Source organism: Bos mutus, chromosome 26 (genome assembly GCF_027580195.1).
Source record: "Bos mutus isolate GX-2022 chromosome 26, NWIPB_WYAK_1.1, whole genome shotgun sequence".
Taxonomy (NCBI): domain Eukaryota; kingdom Metazoa; phylum Chordata; class Mammalia; order Artiodactyla; family Bovidae; genus Bos; species Bos mutus.
Genome location: NC_091642.1, coordinates 15,758,759 through 15,782,809, shown reverse-complemented (window position 1 = coordinate 15,782,809; position 24,051 = coordinate 15,758,759). Strand labels below are relative to the sequence as shown.

Genomic DNA, 24,051 nt, shown 5'->3' with positions numbered 1-24,051 from the left:
GCATCACTGCGAACAAAGCTAGTGGAGGTGATGGAATTCCAGTTGAGCTATTTCAAATCCTGAAAGATGATGCTGTGAAAGTGCTGCACTCAATATGGCAGCAAATTTGGAAAACTCAGCAGTGGCCACAGGACTGGAAAAGGTCAGTTTTCATTCCAATCCCAAAGAAAGGCAATGCCAAAGAATGCTTAAACTACCATACAATTGCACTCATCTCACACGCTAGTAAAGTAATGCTCAAAACTCTCCAAGCTAGGCTTCAGCAATACGTGAACCATGAACTTCCAGATGTTCAAGCTGGTTTTCGAAAAGGCCAGAGGAACCAATCTGATCAAATTGCCAACATCCACTGGATCATGGAAAAAGCAAGAGAGTTCCAGAAAAACATCTATTTCTGCTTTATTGACTATGCCAAAGCCTTTGACTGGGTGGATCACAATAAACTGTGGAAAATTCTTCAAAAGATGGGAATACCAGACCACCTGACCTGCCTCTTGAGAAACCTGTATGCAGGTCAGAAAGCAACAGTTAGAACTGGACATGGAACAACAGACTGGTTCCAAATAGGAAAAGGAGTATGTCAAGGCTGTATATTGTCACCCTACTTATTTAACGTATATGCAGAGTACATCATGAGAAACACTGGGCTAGAAGAAGCACAAGCTGGAATCAAGATTTCCAGAAGAATTATCAATAACCTCCGATATGCAGGTGACACCACCCTTATGGCAGAAAGTGAAGAGGAACTAAAAAGCCTCTTGATGAAGGTGAAAGAGGAGAGTGAAAAACTTGGCTTGAAGCTCAACATTCAGAAAACTAAGGTCATGGCTTCCAGTCCCATCACTTCATGGGAAATAGATGGGAAACAGTAGAAACAGTGTCAGACTTTATTTTGGGGGGCTCCAAAATCACTGCAGATGGTGATTGCAGCCATGAAATTAAAAGATGCTTACTCCTCGGAAGGAAAGTCATGTCCAACCTAGATAGCATATTAAAAAGCAGAGACATTATTTGCCAACAAAGGTCCATCTAGTCAAGGCTATGGTTTTTCCAGTGGTCATGTATGGATGTGACAGTTGGACTGTGAAGAAAGCTGAGCGCCGAAGAATTGATGCTTTTGAACTGTGGTGTTGGAGAAGACTCTTGAGAGTCCCTTGGACTGCAAGGAGATCCAACCAATCCATTCTAAAGATCAGTCCTAGGATTTCTTTGGAAGGATTGATGCTAAAGCTGAAAGTCCAGTACTTTGGCCACCTCATGCAAAGAGTTGACTCATTGGAAAAGACTCTGATGCTTGGAGGGATTGGGGGCAGGATGAGAAGGGGATGCCAGAAGATGAGATGGCTGGATGTTGTCACTGACTCGATGGACGTGAGTTTGAGTGAACTCCAGGAGTTAATGATGGACAGGGAGGCCTGGCGTGCTGCGATTCATGGGGTCGCAAAGAGTCGGACACGACTGAGCAACTGAACTGAACTGAGTGACAGACTCCTGCATTCAGTAAACCATAGCCTCTTCAGAGGCCTAGTAGAGGAGGAGTACAGTAGAAATCATCTGAAATTAAGAAAAGGTCACTCGTTAGCATATGAAGAAGCTGGAAGAAAAGTTTTTCAATATATATCTATACATATGCTGTGTGTGTGTACATGCATAATTGCTTGATCGTGTCCAACACTATGCGACCCCTATGGACTGTGCTCTATCCATGGAATTCTCCAGGCAAGAATACTGGAGTGGGTTGCGATTTCCTTGTTCAGGGGGTCTTCCTGACCCAGGGATCAAACCCAGGTCTCCTGCAATGCAGGTAGACTCTTTAATGTCCGAACCACCAGAATGTGCTTTATCATTTGGGCTTCCCTGGTGGCTCAGATGGTAAAGAATCCTCCTGCATTGCAAGAAACCCAGATTCAATCTCTGGGTTGGGAAGATCCCCCAGAGAAGGAAATGGCTACCTACTCCATTATTCTTGCCTGGAAAATTCCATGGGCAGAGGAGCCTGGCAGGCTGCAGTCCATATACTCCACCTTAAGACATTTGAGGTGAGCCCTGGTCATCTGAGACTTCCTCCTGCAGTGTTCTCTGAGCTCCCCACTGCATGACTGAGCAACCAGATTCCAAAGCAGAGATTATTATCCCTATATTCAGTGGAGTCTAACCAATCCATCGCTACTTGATTACTGATAATATGATGAATATCTTTATACATCAATCAAGAGGCAGTAAAATATGTAAATGGTTAAGGGCATAGACTCTGGAGCCAGACTGCCCGAGGTTTAATTCCTAGCCCTCCCACTTAATAGTTGTGTTATCTTGGCCTGTTACTCAATATATCTGTGCCTTAGTTTTCTCATCTATAAATTGAGGATAATAGTAGTTCTTTCCTTTAGAATTGCCATGAAGGATAAATGGCTTAATATAACTAAAATACTAATATGCACACCCATAGTAACACTATAGATGAATCTTCTATTTCTATTATTTCAAATTCCTAAGAATTAACTTCCACAGACAATATTAGATAATAAAAAATTTTAAAGCAATTGCTTGGATTCTGTCAATAAAACAAAGACTATTTTTCAAGTAGATTCCCAGAATAATCTGGTTCTGTCCTTGAAAAGGATATATAGGTAAGTAGGTAAGTAGGGAGAGAGAGAGAGATAAAGATAGGAAGAAAGAAAAAGTGAGAAAGAAAGGAAGGAAGCAAACTAGTTTTTAATTGCAGCTATACTTAGTTAATTTTTGCACCTCTCAGAAATATTTGAAAACCATGTCTTCTATGAGAGACATAAACCATTACCATCCCCATCCTATTTGACACTTTTCCCTCTCATATAAAAACGTATATACTTTATCATCAGACATCTTTCAAAACATCTAGCCCTCTATCTTGTTGAAGGCAAGAAATTTCCTAAATTAACACTTAAAAACCATGAAACTTTCCCACAATCTCACAACGACCCACACATAACAATGGCAGTGAGTACAAGCAACCTATTTCCTTTCAGAACTGTTTTAGCCATATTCTTTCACTTGGCTTCACTTGGAAAAATCTAAGGGTATTAGTGTGTGTTTAAAGTTTGACAGTTCCATCCCTAGAAAGGCTTGGTCAGATTTTTCATGTGTATATATTGGACTTCCATCAATAAACTGTTTGAAATTTAATTCCACTGAATGATTCTGGTGAACAAATGAGCTAAATGAGAAAGCATCCAAGTAAAGGAACTGTTCAAAAAATCAGGAACTGCTTGACCAGCAGAAACTAGGCCATGGACTTAAGAGTCTGAAAACTCTAGGCTGTGACAGATAATTGAAAGTCATAATCTCCCAAAGGGTTTTAATTGAATATTTGGAAGTCTGTATGAAAATAAATGGGAGTCAACCAAATAAAAATAAACACAGCTATACTGAAGAGTATAAATCTTCAAAAGCATGGCCCTAATTAAAAAGATATATTATACTTCCTGAACTTTGCCATTCTGGTTGTTTTCAATATCATGCCCCTGGGAAAATGCAGCTATTTCTAATCGAATAATCTAAACTCCTGTGCTGGGGATTCATGGTGGGTTCTCCCATTTTGCTCTTGCTACTTGTTTTGGGGGTAAAGCAGTGCAAATTATTCAGACACCAATCAGATTTATCATCCTGTGCCTTTTGATGACATCCATCTGTTTATCTAAGAAGCCATTAAAGACTTATTGAGTTACAGTGCTACGGAGAAAATTGGGTTATCATCTATGGTTAAATCCAATTCTTGCATCTGCCATCTTTTCAGCTTATGTGGTATATTCTGAAATTACCCTGACTTGCAGACCTGCACTACAAGAATACATTTGCTTCATAGCCTTTTTTCTGTCATTTCTAGAGAATTTCTAATGCATGAGCAATTTGTGGTTCAGGAAAATGTTGACAGAGATGTCAGTGCTTTCCCTTGTTAAAAGTTCAAAAGCCTAATAGGGACTGTGCCAGCTTAAAAATCTTATTCAGAAGTGAGTACTGTTCAACTCTGCGGTTTGTATTTAGACGAGCCTATTCAAAGAAAAATTTGACTCTAGGTCACAAAGGTAGAACTGTGTTAATCAGAAGATAAAGATAAATTAATATCAAGCCAGAATTCAAATGGGCAAAAAAAGGTGAGAGCTCATCATAAATGATGTTAAATAAATGCCAGCAGGTAAACTGATAAGACACAAAGGACCCAATCTTCCTAGGGAATGACGAGGTAGGAGTTCAATGCTTATCTCACAAGTCAAGCAGCTTAAGCAAAACCAAAAGTTGAGTTTTTTGAGCTGGCTGAAGAGGCAGCGAACTGGGTGGAGAAAACTAATTGAAATAAAGTGAATATTTGCAGTTTCTTGGAGATACTGTTACATCCTAACTGCAGGAGAGCCAGAGAAAGAGCAACTGTAATCAGGCAGATGCTTCAGTTTGCCAGTTTTTTCTAGCATTTGTCAGAGAAATAATGAAGAATCCACGAGTAAAACATTTTCTTGATTTGTTTTGTAAATCAAGCCAGAATTCTGGGAAGCCGAGATTTTCTGGGAATCTTCAAAGATTACAGCATAGCTGCCATTCCTTACAATCAAGCTGTACACACTATTTATTGGCCATTTAAGGAGATCCTTCCGATAATATTTCACAGTCTTCTTTCGTTGTTTTTCCTCTTTGTGAGATAAGTACCCTGAAATGGGAGACAATAGCTGTATAACAGCTGAGGGTAATCAATTGAGACCCTCATGCCGGATATGGCTGGCTTCAGAAAACTATCCCTTTGTCTGTCTACCTGTTTGTTTGTCTGTGACCTTCATTCAGTTCTGTCTGTGCTGTCAGCAGAGAAGCTGTTTTTATGATTCAGTAAAGATGCTACAATAAGAGAGAGAGAGCAACTGTGTCATAGTAAAGATGACCAGAAGATAGGACCTAGAAAACCAGAGATGCAAATATGAAGTCAAGAGTCTTCTGTGTATATTTCACTTCCTACTAAAATTCATCCACAAGATGAATGTGTGTAAGGATTGAAAAAACTCTTGTTCAGAGTGAGAAGTTGTATACTTTATGACTTTAAGAACTGTGGCCCTTCTCTCTTTAACACTCTGCTGCTGCTAAGTCACTTCAATTGTGTCCGACTCTGTTCGACCCCATAGACGGCAGCCCACCAGGCTCCCCCGTCCCTGGGATTCTCCAGGCAAGAACACCGGAGTGGGTTGCCATTTCCTTCTCCAATGCATGAAAGTGAAAAGTGAAAGTGAAGTCGCTCAGTTGTGTCCGACTCTTAGCGACCCCAAGGACTGCAGCCCACCAGGCCCCTCCGTCCATGGGATTTTCCAGGCAAGAGTACTGGAGTGGGGTGCCATTGCCTTCTCCTTTAACACTCTAATCCGTCCATAAAATACTTCTCCTTAACTTGCTCAGGTCTGAAATTCTATGCCTTAAAGAAATATTTGCCTGGGGAAAGGAGGCCAGATAGAAAAAGCACTTTGTTGCACCAAAGTTTTTTCTGGGATCTACTCTATAGATTGTCTGTTGGGTAAACATTTTTACTTTCAATCAAAATGACAAAGAAAAATAAACTGGCAACTTCTCATTCATTATTCAATATTCATGAATTCATTAGAAATTCAAAGACTAATTTCAGAATACCTATGGACTATTTCACATTTTAATTAGTAACTTAATTAATTTTAGCGTGCAAGTAAGAAAAATCATATTGAGAATTCTTTTTTCTCAATCTGTTTTAAATCGAGGTATAGTTGATTTACAATATTATATTACTTTCAGGTGTACAACATAGTGATTCAAAATTTTTACAGATTATATACATTAAAAGCTAGCATAAAATGTTGGCAATATTCCCTGTGCTGTACAATATATTCTTGTAGCTTCTTTAATTTATATGTAATAGTCTGTGATTCTTAACCCCCTAGCCCTATCTTCCTCATCCCCTTTTCCCCCTCCCCACTGGTAACCACTAGTTTGGTCTGTATCTGTGAATCTGTTTTTGTTACAGTCACTTTTTTTATTCTTTAGATTCTACGTGTAAGCGATAACATACAATATTTGTCTTCGTCTAACTTGTTTCACTAAGCGTAATACCCTACAGGTCCATCTAAGTTGTTGCAGATGGTAAAATGTCATTCTTCTTATAACTGAGTAGTATTCCATTATACACACACACACACACACACACACACATGCATCTTCTTTATCCATTCATCTGTTGAGCGATGCTTAGGTTGCTTCCATATGGCTATTGTATTATAAATATGCTGCTGTGACCATTGGGGTGCATGCATCTTTTTGAATTAGTGCTTTCATTTTCTTTGGCTATATACCTAGGAGTGGAATTGCTGGATTATATGGGCTTCCCAGGTGACTCAGTGGTTAACGAATACTCCTGCCAATGCGGGAGATGCTGGAGATAAAGATTTGATCCCTGGGCCAGGAAGATCCCCTGGAGGTGGAAATGGAAACCCACTCCCATATTCTTGCAGGGAAAATCCCACGGACAGTAGAACCTGGAAGTCTACATTCCATGGGGTCACAAAAGAGTTAGACACAACTGAGCACACACACACACAGAGTAGTTTTATTTTTCATATATATTTTTTAAATTTTATCTTATTTTTTAACCTTACAATATTGTATTGGTTTTGCCATATATCAAAATGAATCTGCCACAGGTATACGTGTGTTCCCCATCCTGAACCCTCCTCCCTCCTCCCTCCCCATACCATCCCTCTGGGTCGTCCCAGTGCACCAGCCCCAAGCATCCAGTATCATGCATCGAACCTGGACTGGCGACTCATTTCGTATATGATATTATACATGTTTCAAAGCCATTCTCCCAAATCATCCCACCCTCTCCCTCTCCCACAGAGTCCAAAAGACTGTTTTATACATCAGTGTCTCTTTTGCTGTCTCGTATACAGGGTTATTGTTACCATCTTTCTAAATTCCATATATGTGTGTTAGTATACTGTATTGGTGTTTTTCTTTCTGGCTTACTTCACTCTGTATAATAGGTTCCAGTTTCACCCACTTCATTAGAACTGATTCAAATGTATTCTTTTTAATGGCTGAGTAATACTCCATTGTGTATATGTACCACAGCTTTCTTATCCATTCATCTGCTGATGGGCATCTAGGTTGCTTCCATGTCCTGGCTATTATAAACAGTGCTGCAATGAACATTGGGGTACACGTGTCTCTTTCGCTTCTGGTTTCCTCAGTGTGTATGCCCAGCAGTGGGATTGCTGGATCATAAGGCAGTTCTATTTCCAGTTTTTTAAGGAATCTCCACACTGTTCTCCATAGTGGCTGTACTAGTTAAGGCAGTATATATTCTTTAAAAAACTTTTAAGTAATTCCATTGATTGGTCAGGTAAGGATATTAACCCAGATACAAATAACTGCTGGAATGGTTAAAGGCAAGGTTCTGAAGATGTAGTGGGAATTGCTAGGGATAATAGATCTGGTAGAACCAAAATGAGACAGCACAGTAATGCCCAGAGGTAGGACCACCACTCTCCTCTCTTTCGTCTTGCCCATCCCCTTATTTCCTGCACAGCTCTCCATGCTTCTCAGCTTGGGGGCAGAGATCTCTCTCTAATGGCCTGCTGGAGAAGATCGGTAGCCTTTTCTGCCTTCCAGTGACATCTGCCTCCTCATCTTGGCTCCACCCTATGGCTTCCTTAGGACACAGAGTCCGAGGCCAAAGGTGCCTTGTATTTCCTGGGTTGAGTTCCTCCTGCTTGAAGATCACCTCCCTTGTTGCCCTACCTCTCAACTGAAGTTTCTATTCTCACAGTGACCAGTACAAACTGAAGCAGGTGGCATTACCTGCTGGAATCAGGTTAGCCTTTTGGTCAAGCCTTTTTGTAGGTTGCCCTCCACTTCTAGCTTGGGATAAGCTGTTGTTTACTTCTACAGATGTTTCTTGAGTTTGTTTCTCAAGTACTTGGCATTATTAAAGAAAGAAAATCATGTTAATTATGCACAAACTTCAGGAACAGAAAAGAAAATTTGGATAATTACTTTTCTGAAGGAGACTGTAATTTCAGACAGACAATAAATATATGAAACATAACATTTCTACAGAAGACAAAAATGAGAAGAAAAAAACACTTTCTACACATTATGAACTGAACCATATTCCTCTGAATTCACACATTGCTGTGCTAACCCACAGTGTGGGGCCTGAATTCTATTGGACTGGGGTCCCTATAAGAAGAGGAAGAGTCACTAGGGTTGTGTGTACATAGAGAAAAGGCCTTGTGAAGATGCAGAGAGAAGGCAATCCTCTGCAGGCCAAGGAGAAATCTTAGCCTCAGGAGAAGCTAAGCCTTCCAGTACCTCCATCTTGGATTCCAGTCTCCACAGCTGCATTCTGTTGTTCAAGCCACTTGTGATATTTTTTCATGGCAGCCCTGGAAGACTAATGCATTAAAAATTAAATGGAGTCAGTAGAACTTGAGATTTTCAAGTGATGGGCAGGATGCAGGCAGACAGTATAGAAGGAAAAGGTCAATCCAAGCCAAGGGACTCATGAGCAAAGAAGAGTCAGAAATCATAGTGACTTGTAAGTGGGGAGTTGCTAAGGCAGTTGGAAGATGGCAGGAAGGCCCTTACTCCCAAGATTCATTTGAATTTGATTTGGTGGGAATTAGGAAACCATGATGGGTTGTTGAACAGAGAATGATCTAAAAACACAGGGTTTAAGAAAATTAGCTTTGCTGCAGTACACAAACTCAGTTGTACAAGATTAGGCAGAAGTAAAAGACTACTTAGGAAAAAAATTGCAGTAATCCAGGCAGGTTGGAGTCCAGATGGTGATAGGAAAGGAGAGTATCTGATGGATTTGAAAATTATTGCAAAGTAGGAATCAATAGAATTTGGTGTCCCTGATGGCTCAGCAGTAAAGAGCCCACCTGCAATGCAGAAGCCGTAGGAGATGCAGGTTCAATTCCTAGGTTGGGAAGATCCCCTGGAGGAGGGCATGGTATCCCACTCCAGTGTTCTTGCCTAGAGAATCCCATGGACAGAGGAGCCTGACGGGCTACAGTCCATGGGGTCGCAAAGAGTCAGACATGACTGAAGTGACTGAGCCTGCCAGTAACAAAATTGAATTAAGTTCACTAATATATCATTTATTCTTTTGTGCATCTTGCCTTTATATGTTAAAGATAATTTCATGTTAACAGCAAAGTTCTTAATATAAGTTGATTTGAGAGCTCTTTTCCAGTTGAATGAAGTTGTTACAGTGTTGGAATTACCCTAAAGATTTTAGTAAGCAAGACATCATTAAAAATCAGGTAATCTATATAAATACAACATTGAGACCATTAAAACTTAATGTCATTACCCAGTTTTGAAGGGACAGTAACTAGCCAGTCAGAAGGTACTTTAGGGTTAGATATCCTGGAGGACAAATAAAAGAAAAATTTCAGGATTGATTTTCCTAAGAATAGCCAGGAAAGGGACCCCAAAACATATCCCTCTAAACCAGGGTATCAGTCCCTGAAACAAAATGGAACATGGAATGAGGTTAAAGATGCAAGGATCCAACTAGAGCTTATTCATTCATGAAATAATATTCCTGTACAGCAAAGTGAATCAGCTATATATATACACGTATGTGCATGCTCATTCAGTCATGTCTGACTCGTTGAGGCCCCATGGACTTGGGCCTGCCATGCTCCTTTGTCCATGGGATTTTCCAGGCAAGAATACTGGAGTGGCTTGCCATTTCCTTCTCCAGGGGATCTTCCTGACCCAGGGAATGAACCCAAGTCTTTTGACTCTCCTGCATTTGCAGGCGGATTCTTTACCACTGAGCCACCTGGGAAGCCAACATATACATATACCCCCTTTCTTGGATTTCCTTCCATTTGGATCATTGCAGAGCGTGAAGTAGAGTTCCCTGTGCTATACAGCAGCTTCTCATTCACGGTACAGCAGAAACTGACACAACATTGTAGGGACTTTCCTGGTGGTCCAGTGGCTAAGACCATGTTCCCAACTCAGGGGGCCTAGGTTTGATCCCTGGTTGGGAAACTGGATCCCACGTGCTGCAAAAGACTCAGTGCAGCCAAATAAATAAATATTTTTCTCCAAAGAAGACATACAGATGGCTAACAAACACATGAAAAGATGCTCAACATCACTCATTATCAGAGAAATGCAAATCAAAACCACTATGAGGTACCATTTCACGCCAGTCAGAATGGCTGCAATCCAAAAGTCTACAAGCAATACATGCTGGAGAGGGTGTGAAGAAAAGGGAACCCTCTTACACTGTTGGTGGGAATGCAAACTAGTACAGCCACTATGGAGAACAGTGGAGATTCCTTAAAAAACTGGAAATAGAACTGCCTTACGATCCAGCAATCCCACTGCTGGGCATACACACTGAGGAAACCAGAAGGGAAAGAGACACGTGTACCTCAGTGTTCATTGCAGCACTGTTTATAATAGCCAGGACATGGAAGCAACCTAGATGCCCATCAGCAGATGAATGGATAAGAAAGCTGTGGTACATATACACAATGGAGTATTACTCAGCCATTAAAAAGACTACATTTGAATCAGTTCTAATGAAGTGGGTGAAACTGGAGCCTATTATACAGAGTGAAGTAAGCCAGAAAGAAAAACAACCAATACAGTATACTAACACATATATATGGAATTTAGAAAGATGGTAACAATAACCCTGTATACGAGACAGCAAAAGAGACAATGATGTATAGAACAGTCTTTTGGACTCTGTGGGAGAGGGAGAGGGTGGGATGATTTGGGAGAATGGCTTTGAAACATGTATAATATAATATATGAAACGAGTCGCCAGTCCAGGTTTGATGCACAATACTGGATGCTTGGGGCTGGTGCACTGGGACGACCCAGAGGGATGGTATGGGGAGGGAGGAGGGAGGAGGGTTCAGGATGGGGAACACATGTATACCTGTGGCAGATTCATTTTGATATATGGCAAAACCAATACAATATTGTAAAGTTAAATAAAATAAAATTAAAAAAAAATAAAACACACACAAAACATTATAAAGCAACTATGGGTGGTGGTTTAGTCGCTCAGTCGTGTCCGACTCTCTCGATCCCATGGACTGTAGCCTGCCAGGCTCCTCTGTCCATGAGGTTTCCCAAGCAAGCTTAGTAGAGTGGGTTGCCATTTCCTTCTCCAGGGGATCTTCCTGACCCAAGAATCGAACCTGGGTCTCCTGCATTACAGGCAGATTCTTTACCAACTGAGCCACCAAGTGAAGCAAAATGAAAGTCACTCAGTTGTGTCTGACTCTTTGCAACCCCATGGACTATATGGTCCATGGAATTCTCTAGGCCAGAATACTGGAGTGGGCAGCCTTTTCCTTCTCCAGAGATCTTCCCAACCCAGGGATTGAACCCAGCTCTCCCTCACTGCAGGTGGATTTTTTACCAGCTGAGCCACAAGGGAAACCCATTGAGCCACCAGGGACACTGCGATTTAAAAAATTGAAATAATAATCCTAATGCCTATTGAGCATCTATTATGTGCTCAGAGCTTTGCATAGACTCTTTCATTTATGTGCATTGACACCTACTAGATGTAAGCTCAGGGTGAACAAAGTCAAAATGACCCCTGCCTTTATGGAGTTTACTTTCTGATGTGGGATACAGGCATCAAACAAATAATCACACGAATACATATCTAATTGCGAGTTGTGGTCATTGCAGGAAGGAAAATACAGAGAGTTATGAGAGTATAGCAAGGTTTCCTCATTTGGATTTGCCAGGCAGAAATGATCTCCCTGAGTAAATGACTCTGTCCATGGGATTTCCCAGGCAAAAATACTGGAATGGGTTGCCATTTCCTTTTCCAGGGGATCTTCCCAACCCAGAAACTGAACCCATGTCTCCTGCATCTCCTGTATTGGCAGGCGGGTTCTCTACCACTGAACCATCTGGGAAGCCTGAATGAATGACAGTGCAGTGGAAACTTTGAAGGATAACCAGGAGTTAGTCAGGCAAAGACTAAAAGAAAGAGATTTGGGGGCGCGAGTGAAGCCAGTGATTTGCAGGGAGCCAGGGGGCTGGCTCCTGGCATGCCAAAGGTGTGGCAGCAGGGCGGAGATTAGTCATCAGGAGATTTGAGTTCGTGTGTAGGGAACTTAATCCCTGAGGCAAACCAACTATTAAAGACCAGAGCAGAGTTTAAGGCAACTTTCAGTCATAGGGACTTGAAAGGCAAATTAGGAAACCAAATACTGAGAACCTTGAAGACAGAGAAGCAATAGGACACATTTAAGTATGTAGGTGAACTGCTGCCTTTGGTAGATTCCCGTGTTATCCTGCCCAGAACCTATAGGCACAAGCTAGATGGAAAAAGTGGCGTGGCTTAATGGTCAGAATGTCCGGTTTGCAGTCAGATGCATGTGGACCACTTCCTAGGTGTTTCTTCCTGGGAAGACATGTAGCCTCTCTTATCTTTAGATTTTCTTCTATAAAATGGGGGAAATACTACCTATCTCTAAAGAATGACATGAGGCTCAAAAGGGATGATGCCTGTCATGTGCTCAGTTCAGTGTCTAACAGATACGCTGTTTCTTTGTGTCGCCAGTGCTTTTGCTTTCTGTTTGGTTCATGTCTGTTTGGGTATAATGTGAAGCTGTCTACCCACACAGTAAAATGCATGAACTTTATACCTGACATTTTCTTTGCTTCTCAGAAGCTTGTCTGAGTCCTTTCCACCTTTTTCTCAAATTGTAATTGTGTTTCCTACTTTTGAGGCTCTCTGAAATGAAATCTCCAGATCCAGGGAAGATGAGGGGATTAGCATTTAAATTTACTTAAACTGAGACGTAGGATTCAGTGTGTGCTCAATTAAAGATTTGATGAATGAATGATTACTGCATAATTATAGAGATTTGACAGTGATAAGCATAGTTAATTAATTGCTAAGATAGTGTATATTAAAGAATGGTTTCAAAGCATCTTTATGTATTTTGTGTTTTTAAGTGATTGGTAAACTGGATTCTAACCTCCTGCTCTCTGAATATTCTCTTAGTAATAGCCTACCATGTCTTAATTAGAGAACTGTTCTGACAGTTCCAGGAAAGAAAACATTTTTTTCTGTTAAAACATTTCTAGCATTTCAGCTAAACGATTTATCTACGATGATTTTTCCCTTTGTAGTAGACAATTAGAAGTATAGTACAGTAAATTTTCTGCCTTATGGATTCCAGCCAAGAACCATACAACTTTTATGCTTTATAAGCAATTGCAAACTAAAATGAGTAGCCTGTATATTGTAATAGAGCTGCTTTGAGCTGCTATTACCATAGAATACTTTTCCGGCTTTCTTAGAAGCATGAGGACAAAATTGAGAAGAAGGCATCTATCTGATTGACGCTAGGAAGATACTTGCATTGTACTTCACTTTAGGCAGAATGGCAGTCATTTTATTTGCTATTAATGTGAATAGAGAGATCACTCTTTCTCAGAATGCATTCTGCAAAAAGATCTGTAGCCTGTACACATGGTCAGAAATGAAGCTGCCTGTATAGACCAAAATGTCCCTGCGTTCAGTCAGACCCGAGGAGATCGTTGCAGAAATCACATTGCAAAAACTGTTCCAAATTTACTCAAATGAAGAATGTCTGTTGGTAGTTTAGACTGAAATCTCCCCTTAACTCTTCCTCCAGAATATGGGGGTGCAGGTAGACCCTATTAGTATAAACAGTTGGATCAAGAATAGGTTAGTGACAAGTCAGTAATGTACGTATGTGTGTGCTAAGTCGCTTCAGTCATTTCCGACTCTTTGCAACCCTGTGGACCATAGCCTACCAGGTTCCTCTATCCATGGGATTTTCCAGGCAAGAATTCTGGAGTGAGTTGCCGTTTTCTCCTCCAGGGGATCTTCCCAACCCAGAAATCCAAGCAGTATCCCTTACCTCTTCTGCCTTGGCAGATGGATTCTTTACCACTAGCGCCAGCTGGGAAGCCCAGTAAGGTACACTCACATTCAAATATTTCTCCTGTGATAATACCTGGATGAGACTATTTTATTTGGGTTTTGGGGACAAAAGCATGACTTGAGAATATGAAAATCATAGTAAATGCAAACAACAAACAATACAGGTTTAACTTAAATATTTCAGCCAACCATACATCTCCATAAATGCTATGTTAGTTTAACCTTACTAGGGACTTGGCAGTACGTTTTCCTTAACAAGTAGATTTGACATACATTTACTCGTGTATTCAAAAATATTTACTGAGTACAGGCAAACTCCTAAGAAGTGGGTGTACGGCGAACTAAGACTCTTGCCTTTCTGAACCCTTATGATCTAGTGCAAGAGACAGACAGGAATCAAGTGGTGCCATGGGATCCTTTCTGCAAATGATAACTTTGGAGGAATCCCAGGAGATAAAAATGGAGAGGCTCTGGCAGAAATGGAACAGGGCAAGAAACCTCATTCCTCTTCCCCTCACTGGCCTCTGGGCAAACCTCTGTAGGGCTCTGAGGACCTAGTTTGAAACCACTTTACATGTGATCTGACATGCAGATGGGTGCCTCTTTCTGCTCTGCAGGACACCATCGTGGCTAAATCGATTTCAGATCTTGAGCGCTGGGCTCCCACCCTGGTCACACACCAAGGACACAGAACTTCATCCCAACCATCCTTGTTCACTCGCTCAGTTGTGCTTGACTCTTTCTGACCCCATGGATGGTAGCACGCCAGGTTTCCCTGTCCTTCATGCATGCTGAAACTCATATCCATTGAGTCAGTGATGCCATCCAATCATCTCATCCTCTGTCGTCCCCTTCTCCTCCTGCCTTCAGTCTTCTCGGCATCAAGGTTTTTCCCAATGAGTTGGCTCTTTGCGTCAGGTGGCCAATTTATTGGAGCTTCAGCATCAGTTCCTCCAATGAATATTCAGAGTTGATTTCCTTTAGAATTGGCTGGTTTGATCTCCTTGCAGTCCAAGGGACTCTCAAGAGTCTTCTCCAACACCACGGTTCAAAAGCATCAATTCTTTGGCGCTCAGCCTTCTTCACAGTCCACCTCTCACATCCATACATGACCAGTGGAAAAACCATAGCTTTGACTAGATGGACCTTTGTTGGCAAAGTAATGTCTCTGCGTTTTAACATACTGTCCAAGTTTGTCACAGCTTTTCTTCCAAGGAGCGAGTGTCTTTTAACCACCCTGAAGTTCCACAATTTGCTCTTCTCAGCGAGGGTTTGAGAAGAGCAAATGGTGTAGGCAGGAGAGAATACCACTAGGAAGACTCTTCTCCTAGGAAATGGACAACTATGAGACAGAAATAGATATGGAAAAGTTGAAAGAAGCCTCAGTATACCTGAACACACACACACACACACACACACACACGCATGTCAGCCAAATGCTTTGAACCTGCCCCACAGTTGTCTAAACTTGAAGAGTATCATATAAGTAAATATCTGTGTCTCTAGTCTTGGTAGATTCATCTGGGGCAGGAGCCATATATCCTCCAGGATATATTTTCTTTTCCTATTCAAGTGTGTGTACGTGTGTACTCAGTCCCTTTAGTCGTGTCTGACTCTTTGAGACCCTATGGACTGTATGTAGCTCACCAGACTCCTCTGTCCATGGGATTCTTCAGGCAAGAATGCTGGAGTGGGTTGCCATGCCCTCCTCCAGTGGATCTTCCTGACCCAGGGATTGAAGCCACGTCTCTTGTGGCTCCTGCATTGCAGGCAGGTTCCTTACCACTGAGCCACCAGCAGAAGCCCCAAGAGGGATCTGGAATGTGCTTTAATTATAATCAGAATAAGAAGATTCAACTTGACATCGTATTATGACCGTATAGTTTCAAGATTCTGTGTTCTTTGCTGTATAAGGTGCGTGTTCTGTTACTACCCTTACGACTTAATGCTAGTGCCCCTGATACTCTGTATACAGGGTAGTGCAAGTAGCTTCTTGGGCCAGCAGTGACACGTTCTGTACATGTAGAATTTATCTCCTAAGCCCTCAAATACTGTTTGATTGAAGGATTGGACAATCCCGGTAGAAAGGATGAGAAAAAGTAAAGTGTGGGATTTTTATGTATACTAATAGTATAACAGAAAAATTATAATGGCTATTGCATATATGTTGCATATTCTATGCCAGATACTCCTAAAATAGTATGTGTGCATGCATTCATACACTCGAAGGTTACAACAGCCCCATAGATCAGCATACTCACTATTGAAATTTCATTGATCTGGAAGCCAAGGTAAAACATCTTGCCCAAGATCACACAGCTAACAAGTGACAGGATTTGAACCCAGGCAGTCTGGCTGTCTAGTCAATGTGTTCAGCTCTGTGCTATGCAGCCACAGGGCTGGGAGAGCCCTCTGCTGGATGTGAAGGTAGAAGGCAAAGATTTCTTTTTAAAGTAAAAGGAGGGTGTGAACTCATTGAGGCTGTTTAATAGGGCAAACAAATTTGTTTACCCTGTAAATTAGGAACTTTGAAAGGAATCAAGACAAAGGTTGACAGGGAAGACCCTGACTATGATGATTAAAATTGCAAATAAAAATAATAGTCACTTAGCTGCTTTAAACTCTTTTTAAGAAATAGATAGTGGATAAATTATAAATAATCCTCACCATAAGTTTTTTTAAGAAGAAATGATGAGAGGTTCTGGTCCAACTGTGTTCAAGTAGCTGCAAGGAAATTCAAATTACATCTGCAAGGAAAGCATTTTCAACCAGAAACTGAGGTTGCACTCAGCACCAGTAAATCAAAGCCAAAATGAAGCTATGGATGATGGATGGGAGCTAGATGAAATAACAGTATGAAGAAGCCTAGAGTCACAGTGGAGCAGTAAAAGCTGAGTTTAAGAGCCAGGACAATTTTCGGAAGCTAGAAATCAAAATTCACCAGATGGTAAAAGCCGACACAGCAAAGTTGATGCCAAAAAGTATCTGGAAATGAGGCAAAGATTGCCTCAGACATGAAGTGTCTTATATGCTGAAGCAGAATTATTTCAGGATAAAGTCATCTTGCTCCAGCCTTCAGGTAGAGCCTTCAGTCATCTTGCTCCAGTCATCAGCCTTCAGTCATCTTGCTCCAGCTTTACCTAGACTGGCAGTGCTGCCAGCCCAGGAGGTAGATCTGTGGCTCAGATGGAAAAGCTCACTTTCTGAAGGATCCATGGATCTGAGACGGTTGGGTCAACCTGAACCTGGCCATCGTAGAGGGCGGGTTTAGGAGAAAAGCGAGAAAATCCTGGCCTCTGGCTAGAGAAGAAGACCTGTGATCATTGGAAAGGCGTGAAACTGAAAGGGCCTGGAAGAATGTAATTAATGTTGTGAAACACCTCGACCATCGTATTGAGTTTTTATCCTGACTCTCTTGCACACCTTAGTGTAAAGGCAGTTGTGCTCCTGAGTGTTTACAATGTACAGAGTATATAAGGGTGAAGGGACTGCCTTAGAAGAGACAGGGGGAGGCAGTGAATCACAAGATAAAGGATTGTTCCCTTGAGAAACCAAAATAAACAAGCTTTGGGTGGGTAGTTAGGAGACCCCCTTCTTACTTGGATGTATCTTAAGTCTGAATCACATGATGCCCATCAAGTGGAAATTACCCAGGGGAATAAACCCTGACTACTCATTGGAAGGACATGCTGAAGCTGAAGCTCCAATACCTGATGGGAAGAGCTGACTCATTGGAAAAAACTCTGATGCTGGGAAAGATTGAAGGCAGGAGGAGAAGGGTGCAACAAAGGAGAAGATGGTTGGATGGCATCGCTGACTCAATGGACATGAGTTTGAGTATATTCCAGGATAGTGAAGGACAGAGAGGCCTGGGGTGCTGCAGTGCATGGGGTCACCAAGAGTCAGACATGACTTAGCAACTGAACAACAGCAGAGGGCATGCATCTGTCTGTGGAGCCGCACTTGTACCTGTGACCTCAGAGCCTGAACTGTCTTTTCAAGGGCAGGGGGGCCCCCCCCTCTACCAAGGGCTTCCTCAGTTTTGTGCTTTGGTCAGTGACTGGGTGGTGTGAGCAGACACTTTCCCATCTCTGAGTACTGCTCTCGGGGCCAGGCTACCGACCCTGCTCACTTCTCAATTATAGATGGGGGTCTTGTATGCCCAGGGCCACCGCTGGCTCACGTATCGCTTTTGAGCAAATGCAGTTCCACCCAGAGTTCATGTATTGGCACCCAGAGTGTGAGCTGCATGTCAGCCCACACTCACCCCTTCCCTAGGGTTCCTGCTCAGTGGTGAGCTCGCACAGCCACTCAGAGCACCCTGAGGACTGCTTCCGTTTCTGCCTTGGTGATGATGTACAAGCAACTCAGACGCACTGGAGCCGTAACTGAATCCAGTAGCTTTCCCCCACAACTGCTTATTTCTCTGGTTCTCACTTGCTTGCCTAACCAAAATATGAAAATCATTTTTGACTCCTTACTCAATCTCCACATGCAATGGAATGCTAGTCTGATCCCAATTCTGAGTTCTGAAATACGATTTCTATAGTTCAAAAAGCTAGGAACTGTGAATCTTTTTTACTCACCACAGGTTATCTTTCTCAGCCATTATGTCCATTTTATAAATTCAGAAACTTCTGATTAGACAGTTTAAGTATTTTGATCCAAATGAACCTGCGTGACTCCAAGTCCTGTGTGTTTTTGCTGAGCACATTGCCCTGTGCTCGTCAGTTGCTCCAGGGCCTCTGAATGGCTTCCCTACTTCACTCTCACCTCCCCACCCTCCTGGGAGCTAGAGGTAAGGACCTCAAGCACATTCAGCCTATGCTCTTAAGGTTGTGCAAGGGCCAGCTGATTTTGACAGGGGAAGTTCAACCACTTCAACATGACAGCCCACATTTATATTTCCAACTGGATTTTCTAACACTCAGGTCTCATTTCCAACACCACTAGACTGAGACCAGCACACCCATGCTGCTGAGCATAAATGGCGGCTGGGAGATGCCGTACACTCAACCATGAGCCTTCACACACAGGTGTTGTCTCTGGGGAAGGAATTGGGGGGTGGGGAAGCTGAGACACAGAAGGTCTTAAATAAAAACTGAGATATGAGCAAGGACTCATGTACACTGGGATGCCTACAGAGTGTCTAGATGACTGGATGTGTGATGACTGGATTTTGTGGGGTGAAAACTAGCAGCCAGCTTCACATCACCCAGTGTTGTTGGGGCAATTTTTATTGAACTACCTAAATAAGTGGGCTTAAAAGCACCACTCAGGCTCTGATGCCACATTCTTCTTTCTAATCACACTGAACGGTTCATGGTTTCCTGAAAGTGCCTTGTATGTTCATACATCCGTTCCCTTATCCAACGATATCCCCCCAGCCTATAAAGGCAGTTTGTCACCTGGAGAATTTTGGTCACTTCCTGGGGTCACACATCATTGTCTCCTCTTTGAAGCCTTCCAGACTCTTTCCAGAGTGGTATTAAAAACTGTTCTCTGTGGATTTGTGACAGAGGAATAGACAGAAAGTTTGAGGAGGTAGGGGACTGAACTGAAGAGTGAGAAGCAGAAGAGGGAAGAGAATGGCATCTCTTCTTTCCTTACTGACTCTTGGGTAAGTGAGAGTTTGCTTGTCTTACTATAGTAGCATCAACCACTTTGTGTGTTGGCCAGTTTTATAATTAGCCAGATATCTGCAAATACCTCAACCCTGGCTAAACAGCAAGCCTTCAGTGCTCTCTGCTTCTCAGTAGGCTACTAGTTATTTCTGGAAGTCTTCAAAGGAATGAGCCACAGTTGCCATGAGCCTTCCACTCTGCTTGAACCCTCTGGCTCCAGCTCTCTTGTCCATGTCCCCTGCCCACAAAGCTGTTAGAGGCCTCCACCCTTCCTTCACCTATCAGGGGAACAGATGCAAGTAGCAATCCAAGGTTGTGTCCTCTTTATAATCCCGGACAGGACAGTGGGAGTGAATCGTCTGGCACCTGCATACCTCTCTTCATACCCATCCCAACCTGTAGGTGCCTTATTACCCCTCCTTCACAGGGAACTCCCATCCAGTTGACAAGACCCAGTGGGAAAATAGATGCCATTTCCTTCCATACTTCTCCCTCCATCTCAGACCCATTCCCCAACAAAACTCTCTGTTACAAATTATCTAATGAGTTAACAGCTGTTAGGAGTCACCAGGGCAATGGTATCCTTAGTTACAAGCCCAACAGAAATGGATAGAAATACATACAAAATAACCTGAACAGGAATGTTCATGGCAGTATTCCTGAATAGCTAAAAGTTTGGAAACAAGCCAAACAGCCATGGCAGTGGAATGGATAAGTAAAGTGTAGGTATTTTCATACACAGGAATAGTATGTAACGATGGAATAATAAACTATGGCTACAGGCAGCAATGCAGATGCAGGTAAGGTTAAGCAAAAGAAGCCAGCCACAGAAGTGTGCCTACAGTACCTGTGTGCATACTCAGTCATGTCCGACTCTGTACCCCATGGACTATATAACCTGCCAGGCCACTCTGTGGAATTTTCCAGGCAGGAATACTGGAGTGGGTTGCCATTTCCTACTCCATGAGATATTCCGACCCAGGGATTGAACCCATGTCTCCTTTGTCTCCTGCATTGGCGGGTGGATTCTTTACCACTAATGCCACCTGGCAAGCCATGATGATCCCGTTTATATATTGGGTTTGTTTATTTAAGGTATAGTTGATATACAATGTTATATTAATTTAGTTTTTTTAATGACAATTATCCATGATAATAGGAGTCAGTTTAGTAGTTACCCTTGAAGAAGAGAGAGCAGAAGGAGTCTTCCAGGATTTTGATATGGAGAGAACTGACTTTGAGGAGTAAATGTTCTGGCTAAGTCTGGATCCTGCACTGGCATATAGATCTCTGACTCATTCAGAAGTCTCCTGGATCTGAATGCAGATGCAATCTTTTTGTACTCTTTACTTTCAGCCTATGGTGGGGCATTTGCATTCGAGGCAGGGGAGTGACATTTTTCAGTAGCTTGATATCCACTCTGCTCATAGAAAGAAACCTGATGGTTGATACTGTAGACAAAATTCCAGGGAAAACAGTGTGCATTTAGATACAGGATCTGGTAGCAGCAGCGCTAGAGCTGAGGAGAAAGGGAAACCGGCTGTCATAAAAAGGCAAAAGAAAATAGCAATTTCCATCTGGACCTTACCTTTCCATGGCTGTTTCAGCCATCATCATTCCAAAATGGATTTGAAATGGTATCTTATCTCATTACTCTTTCTATCTGGTCCAATATTTCTTTTGGTAATCCACGCTTACAAAGCACCTATAAACAGAATCCTGGCCTATTTTCAAGGATGGGAGCTGTGACACACATTAACTATAGAAAAGTTTGGATTTGGGATGGTTTTATTTCATCGTGCAGAATGTTCAGTCATTTCTCAACATAGCCAGCTATTGCAAACTCTGATACCAGAATCATATTACTCCCAGAGTAGATCCCTTGGCTGTTAGGAGATTCTCAGCAAACAACAACAAAAAGCATTAAGCCTCTTCTTCCTAATTATGTCTTTCTCTAAATATCTAATTATCATTGAGAACAAATTGCATGTTACAGAGATAATATTATGGGGAATCGTTAATCTGTTGGGCTTCTGCTTTTGAATTCCTGAGTCGGTGCTGCAGCTGCTGGAGCAAAAAATTTTGCCACCTGGACAGTTCATTACAATTTCATATTTAAATGCAAAACTGCTGAAGAGCGGTTCTACTCGATGGACTTGGCTTCTTTAGGCATTTTGTAGATATGCATCACATGTACAGCTTTTCCAAGCTTCCCAGGTAGCTGGAAATATTGAATAATTGAGCATTTAGAGGGACAGAATTACAAGGAAGCAGTGGGAATATAGTTATACCAATAAGGTGACAGTGGAATTAGCTTCTGTAATTATTCTTTCTTTTTATCAATGCACAAAGGTCTGCAGATTTTTATGACATTCCTCAGTAACTACATGGGATCACCTTAATAAAGGCTGATCCAAAAAGTACACATTTCCAAAGATTACCTGATAATTGCACCTACTGTAATATGCTTAAAGCTAATTAACATTCAATCTTCACTTTAGAGAATAGAAATTACTAGGTACTTATCCCATAATTACATCTTTGTGCACTTGCTATTGTAATCCACAGCATTAACTATATAATTAAATGATGAACAGTGACTGTGTAAGTAGAGAGTACTTATATAAAATGTGTCTTATACAAAAAATAAAAAATAAACAGTTTCAAAGAATCACATCTCATTGTAAATTCCATTGTTCTCAGGGAGATTAGATAGCATGTCAAGAATTAATAATAATACTGTTACTCCTTGGAGCTGGAAAGATGATAGTACTGCCCCACGGTCAGGAAGATGTCCCTTGTGGTACATCTCACCACGAGGGATGAGTTCCATCCAGCAGTTCTCACTGTTTTCTCTGGGTGTACATCAAAGCACAAATGCTTAGAAGTTGTAGTTGTAAATATGGCCTGTGTCTAAGCTACTAAGCCCTATAGTTTTGTGTTGGGTGCTTTTTATAATAATTCTTTTCAAAAATAACATTTTTATCTGATTATAATGCTAATTAATATGTATTGATTGTAGAAAATTCATAAAGTGTTGAAAAACAGAAGAAAATAGAAATTATAATACTGTATTGTGTGATCTTTTTGTTTTATATGCTTTGTCTCTTTTCTAAAAAATTATTTTAAGAAAATGTAGTTGACTTGAAGTGAAGTCGCTCAGTTGTGTCTGACTCTTTGCGACCCCATGGACTGTAGGCTCTTCCATCCATGGGATTTTCCAGGCAAGAGTGCTGGAGTGGATTGCCATTTCCTTCTCCAGGGGATCTTCCCAACCCAGGAATCAAACCCGGATCTCCCGCATTGCAGGCAGACGCTTTACCATCTGAGCCACCAGGGAAGCCCTGGTGTATTGTAGTTGACTTACAATATTGTGTTAATTTCTTCTGTATAGCAGAACAATTCAGTTATATATATATTTAACTATATATATATAATTTTTCATGTTCTTTTCCATTATGGTTTACCATAGGACATTGAATATAGTTCCCTATGCTATACAGTAGGACCTTGTTTTTTAATCTATTCTATATGTAATAGTTTGCATCTGCTAACCCTAAACTCCTAATTCTTCCCTCCTCCACCCCTGCGTCCTCCTTGGCAACCACATGTCTGTTCTCTATGTCTGTGAGTCTGTTTCTGTTTTGTAGATAAATTTTTTTGTGTCGTATTTTAGATTCCACATGTAAGTGATATCATATAGTATTTGTTTTTCTCTTTCTGACTTACTTGACTTACTATAACAAGCTATTGTTAATAGTGTTGCTGTGAACATAGGGATGATGTGTCTTTTTGAAACATGTTTTTATCTGGATATACGCCTAGGAAAGGGGTTTCTAGATCATATAGCAACCCTATTTTACTGTTTTGAGGAATCTCCATACTTTTTTCCATAGTAGCTGCACCATTTTACACTCTCACCAGCAGTGTAGGAGGGTTTCCTTTTCTCCACACCCTCTCCAGCACTTTTTATCTGTAGACTTTTTAATGATGGCCATTCTGACTAATGAGAAGTGGTACCTCGTTGTAATTTTGATTTGAATCTCTCTAATAATTAACAATATTGAGCATCTTTTCATTATCTTTTGACCATCTGTATGTCTTTTTTGGAGAAATTCCTGTTTAGGTCTTCTGTCCATTTTTCGGTTGGGTTGTTTGTTTGTTATTAAATTGTATAAAATGTTTGTATACTTTGGAAATTGAACCCTTGTCAGATGCATCATTTGCAAATATTTTCCCCCAATCTATAGTTGTCTTTTAACTTTGTTTACGGTTGCACCCCATCCAGTACTCTTGCTTGGAAAATCCCATGGACAGAGGAGCCTGTTAGGCTGCAATCCATGGGGTCGCTAAGAGTCGGTCACGACTGAGTGTCTTCACTTTCACTTTTCACTTTCATGCATTGGAGAAGGAAATGGCAGCCCACTCCAGTGTTCTTGCCTGGAGAATCCCAGGGACGGGGGAGCC

At 41.5% G+C, this 24,051-nt stretch overlaps 1 protein-coding gene across 1 annotated transcript in view; it reads left to right on the top strand.

Annotated features, from left to right (window-relative positions):
* Positions 1-24,051, top strand: part of ATRNL1 (attractin like 1) — an 807,510-nt gene that overhangs the window by 705,960 nt on the left and 77,499 nt on the right. The window lies entirely within an intron of this gene.